The following is a 6,000-nucleotide window of genomic DNA, read 5'->3' as shown; positions in this document are numbered from 1 at the left end:
TGACTTTCCAAAACACCCAAAAGTTTCTACTTCAGGGGTCCAGGTCAACAGAAAGAGTGTGTGCCTAGAAAAGAAAAAGTAGCTAAAGGCAGGGCTGCCCTGGCTGTGGCTTTACCCAGGCTGTTTGACCTCTGATCCTTTAGTGTCCTCAACTGCACTGTGAGAACCATATCAGCACCCACTTCCTGCAACTGCTGGAACAAGTCAGTGCCTACAGCTTCCGAGGTGGGGCCTGACAACTGTCGGCTTGTATTTATCTTTAAACAGTGTTAAGTAAGAATGGAGTCTGCCCTGGAAAACCCAGATCTCACTCGTTGAGCAGAAACTCCTGAGAGCCAGCCTACCCTGGAGCGGGATCTGGAATCCAGCCAAGTCCGAGTCTGCTGGGTTGGCCAAGGTCTTAGCCATTAGGAAATCACAAGTATTACTCCAAATGCAGGGTGTGCCATAGCACACCATACAGCCTTAGCACTGTGTCTGCTGCAGTCTAGTCTAGGTTCTTGGTAAGACCTGGATAATTCTCACCACACGAGAAGCCATGTATTCTTCTGGGTTTATACTTCGGGCTTTGCAATAAACTCTCAAGTTCTAGCTACTCAACTCTGCTATCATAATATAAATCAGTGACTTCCCTGAGTGAATGCATGCTTATGTTCCAATTAAACTTTATTTATAAAGATAAGGTGGCAGCCAGGCATAATAAATGGCACACGCCTTCAATCTCAGCTTTCAAGAAGCAGTGGTCGGTAGATCTCTGTGAGTTCAAGGGCAGCCTGGTCTACATAGCAAGGTCCAGACTGCTAATCCCACTGGGCAAGAATGAGATCACTGCCACAATTTTGGAACTGAATTTGAGGCAAGCTTTATTAAATAGTTGCCAGCGCAACAGATCCTTACCAGTGGTATCCAGGATTCCCAGAGTACGGTGCTCAACTGCATTAGCCAGGGGCTTATAAAAGCACGACCCACAAGGAGACTCACTTCCCAGCTTGGTCATTATGGGCAAGCATACGTCCTGACATACTTCCTGCCTAAGTGTACATGTGATGAAGCACATCCTGTGCAGGTGGAGCAACCAGGTTTGTTTACAGATGCAAAAGCATGTGGGTGGTTTGACATCTTACATGAATGACTGCCTAAGCACTCCAGAAAGTTATCTGTCCTTGAGCAAGTGAGGCTTAAAGGTTAGAGGTATTTTTTGTTCTATAGACTTTTCTCTCTCTCTTTTGGGGGGCAGGGCAAGGGAAGTTCAAGACAGGGTTTCTGTGTGTACCCTTGCCTGTCCTAGCTCTGTAGACCAGTCTGGCCTTGAACTTAAAAGATCCAATAACCTCTGCCTCATGAGTTAGAGGTGTGCACCACCACCTCCCAGATGTTTTATAGGTCTCTTAAACCCAATGATAGGAACTTAAAACACAACTGTATCTCCCACCCCCGATTTGTGTCCTGAACCAAATCCTTGACTCTAGTGGGTGCCTGTTTATACTGGACCTAATAACCATCAGATAAAAGGTGCCAGGGTGGGAATTTACATATCTAGCTAAGGCGTTAATGAAGCAAGGGCCAGCAGAGTAATTAGCAGAAACAGAAGGGTCAAAGGCTGTGCAATGGTTGACATCAGGGTTACTATCAAGGAGGAACGCAAAAATAAGAAAGAGACCAGTCATTTATTTCCTCTCAGGTCCCCCTCTTTTTGCATCTTTTGAGCATAACTGGATAATCTCCAATCTGAGTGGTTTGTCTGAAAACAATTTTCTCTTAAAACCACACAATATTCTCCTGGTCCTGCATAGAGCATTTGGAGTGCCCTATCGTGTCGTAGAACTACTTCAGCTAATGAGTCTACCTGTTGGTAGGTCTTGGTTCATGTGGTACCCCTCCTGGTATGCCAATGGGTACTATAGGTAACCAATATGTGTTCTTCGACCCAACCTTGCAGCCCTTTGATGAGGATAAGGAGCATCTTACTCTCTTCTGTAACTTTTTCCTGCTGAAATTAGATCGCCAGGCCCCAGAAAGACTGGAATGTCAGTCAAAGACCAGGAGGGGATGCAGGTGGTAGAGCATTCATCAGAAGCATCTGGCTCACTGACCCAGCTGAAGAGACAGGGAACAGTCAGATCGGCTGGGCTGGTTCACGTCCATTTGAAGCAGTTCGTAGTCTGCAGTTGGTTCCTGGATGACCTCTGTCAGCTAAGTGGAAATCTGCTGTGACAGGTGTAGACTAGAGATGGAAGTTAAAGCTTAGGCTTAGGAATTTAAAAGAAATCTTATATTTGGAACTTCCAGGCCCATGGTCTTGGTAGTTGGGGGAAAGCCTCAAGAAGGGAGAAGGGAGAGGGTAGGGAGGGAAGGAGAGAGAGGAGAGAGGGAGAGGGAGGGAAGGAGAGAGAGGAGAGAGAGGGAGAGGGAGGGAAGGAGAGAGAGGAGAGAGAGAGAGGAGAAAGAGAGAGGGAGAGAGAGAGAGAGGAGAGAGAGGGAGAGAGAAAGGAGAAAGAGAGAGACAGAGACAGAGAGACAGAAAGAGAAATCCCAGCTTCGTCTCAGGAATGGGCAGGTGGAAATTTTAAGCTGAGCTTATCTGGAGTCTCACTCAACTCCCTGAAGCCTACATATTGTTTTTACTTTACAAAAAGTGATAAAACGTTTAGATACGTTAGCATTACCGCTGTTTGCAATCTGTACAGAAATTCACATCATAGAGAAAAGCAGCTACTAGGAGTCTGTAAGCTGCTAAAGTAGATGTGTGCCTTTGAGTCATAGCAAAAGCTATGGCTTTGGGTTAAAAAACATGAGCGTTCTTTCCTCTAGCCAGAGGGCTGGATCTACAGATCGGACAGAGATGATTTTAGCACAACGAGAAGCATCTTTACGTCTATACTTGGACAACAACCAAAGGAGATTTAAAATTTTGAGTTTATGACTAGGATGTCGCTCGTGCTTTACCAGGGTTAGATTGGCTATCAGAATGCCATTGATTAATGTGCAATCTGTGACCTTTTGCGACTGTAGCATAACAGTAGCATGGTGGGAAAGTGACACGAAACATTTGTATTACCTTGTCACTTTATTACACTTTTACAACTCGTATTTGGATACCTTTGGATACTTTCTTAGACCCTCAGAACTTACATAAACTTAAAACCTTCTTTCCAGCTATATATTTACCGTAGGTATCAGAAGTTATTATCAAGAGCAGTCATTGCAAAGCAAGTCCCTTTAAATAAAGGAATGGTAAAACATTGCATCTGAAGCCCGTTTATCCTTTTAATAGGAAGCCTGTTAGCAAGGAAAACCCATCTGTCTTCCTCAGCTCAAGAAAGTTTCTAGTTGCTCTAGACAACGCAAGGCCTAATTTTTACATATGAAATGAGCTAACAAGGTAGTTACAGCCTCAGGCTTCCTTGGGGGACAGAAGTCATTGGTCTTCCGCTGTTACACAGGACAGCCTAGCCCGAAGGACCGCCAGACACAGAAGGTCTGAGAGATGTTCTTGTGTGTGAGGAACCTGGGAAAATTGGCCTACCTTGAGGTAGGCAGAGGAGGGCAGTGAGGTCAACAGTGTTCACAGTCTGTGCAGGTCCCTGACAGACCGCAAATGAGGCATGGGCAGTTTAGCCCCGTGGTTAGCATCACCACACTCCAGGTCAGTTCCCCATCTGTCTTTTTTTGGAGACTGTGATGGTTTGAATAGGTTTGGTCCCCATAGACTCATGTGTTTGAATGCGTGGGCTATAAGGAGTAACAATGTTAGGACGTGTGGCCTTATGAGAGGAAGTATGGCCTTGTTAGGCCCCCATCCATGGCCTCTGCATCATACTTTGTCACCTTGGAGGTGGAGCTTTGAGGTCTTCAATGCTCAAGCTGCACCCAGTGTGAAAAAATGTAGTCCCTTTCTGCTGTCTGTGGGTAAAGATGTGGAACACTCAGCTCCTCCAGCATCTTGTGTCTCTGGATGGGGCCATGCTTCCCCCATTGATGATAATGGGCTGAAGCTCTGACACTGTAACCAGCCCCAATTAAATGTTTCCTTTCTAAGAGTTGCCTTGGTCACGGTGCTCGTCACAGCAATGGAGACCCTACTAAGACAAAGGCCTTAGGTTTGCCGCTAGGATCTGGCATTTCTGCCAATCACAGGAAGCTTTCTCCATTAAACATTTTAACGCCACAGTAGACAGATCTCTGAAAAGTTTTGAGAGCCATCTCAACTGGATGTCAACTTGACACAAGGGAGCCATCAGAGAGAAAGGAGTTTCAGTTGAGGAAATACCTCCATGAGATCCAGCTCTAAGGCATTTTCTCAATTAGTGATCAATGAGGGAGGGCCCAGCCCATTGTGGATGGTGCCATCCCTGGGCTGGTGGTCCTGAGTTCTATAAGAGAGCAAGCTGTGGGGCTGGGGATTTAGCTCAGTGGTAGAGCGCTTACCTAGGAAGCGCAAGGCCCTGGGTTCGGTCCCCAGCTCCGAAAAAAAGAACAAAAAAAAAAAAAAAAAAAAAAGAGAGAGAGAGAGAGAGAGCAAGCTGAGCGAGCCAGGGGAAGCAGGCCAGCAAGCAGCACCCTCCATGGCCTCTGCATCAGCTCCTGCTCCAGGTTGCTGCCCTGACTGAGCTCCTGTCCTGGCTTCCTCCAATGATGAACTATTATCTGAAAGTGTGAGCCAACTTGCTTTTCGGTCATGGTGTTTGATGCAGCTGTAGCAACCCTGAGACACCACCTATTAAGTATACCTGATGTTAAGGAGGCTTAATTTTAGTTATTTGCTCTAGGCCTAACCTTGAAAACACATACAGGAGGTTAAGTAGAGAGAGTTCATTTCTATATTTCATTATGCTAATTCTTAGTGTGACTACACACATAGATCTGAACACACTAAGGAATTTGATCCCGTGTAAGGTGACTGAGTACTAGCTTGCATGTCCCCATCATCTTATTTTAAGATTTATTTATTTTATGTATATGTATACACTGTAGCTGTCTTCAGATACACCAGAATAGGGTATCAGATCCCATTACAGATGATTGTGAGCCACCATGTGGGTGCAGGGATTTGAACTCAGGACCTCTGGAAGAGCAGTCAGTGCTCTTAACCACTGAGCCACTTCTCCAGCTCCCCCCTCAATCATCTTTTACAGCAGCCTTTTTTTTTTTATCGTTAGAGGCTTTTATAAGATTAGGATTTGCATTTCTGTCCCTGTTAAGTTTAGCCTTAAAAAAGAATAACAGATTTTTAATGGAAGTTTATTTGGCATCAAAATAAAAGTTTAAGTCATAGATACAGTCCAAAGAGACACTGGCCCTTTCAGAGTGCACCATTAAAGAACACCACAGTTTCACGTGTGTCTCAATTTATCAAAATAGCTAAAGCTAAAAAAAGACAGAAAATGCCAAGGAGGCTAGACGTACATTCTTCGGTCAGCCTGTCAGCCTGAATAGACCGTAGGGAGGGAGAGGCATCCTTTAGGCCCTTTTGTCAGACTGCTTAGGCCAATGACTTGCTGCATATCATAAGACAGGAAAAACCCAGTTTCTGGTGTGGTGTTTGGTGCTCGTAGATATGGCCCTAAGTCTTTTATCCTTTTATTTATTTACTTCTTCAGATTACATATTAACAAAGACATCATAATATAAAATATTTTATAAACCTAAAATGTCTCATAGCTTTATAAATACTTAGAGAAGATATCGTTTTTAATTTTTTAAATTATTTAAAAGAAAACCTCCAAAATTTCTTCTTAAAGAAGTTTAAAATCTTTCTACCATAAGCTTCTGCGATATCAAGAATAAAGCACCCCTTTTTTGCTTCAAGAGGGAAGAAACAAGGTACAACCACCATCTAGACAAGGCAAAACCAAATTCCAACAGTGTGAACAACTCAGTGTTCACTGTCTGGGACCTACTCGGAATCCTCTGGGCTTCCCCAAGAGGCTCAGGTCACCGCCCCAGCTCTGCCCTCGGCAGCACACAGCCTATCTCCTAATCCCATTTTACCGAGGCTGC

This window comes from Rattus norvegicus, chromosome 3, assembly GCF_036323735.1.
Source record: "Rattus norvegicus strain BN/NHsdMcwi chromosome 3, GRCr8, whole genome shotgun sequence".
Taxonomy (NCBI): Eukaryota; Metazoa; Chordata; class Mammalia; order Rodentia; family Muridae; genus Rattus; species Rattus norvegicus.
Note: the sequence above shows the minus strand (reverse complement) of the source record.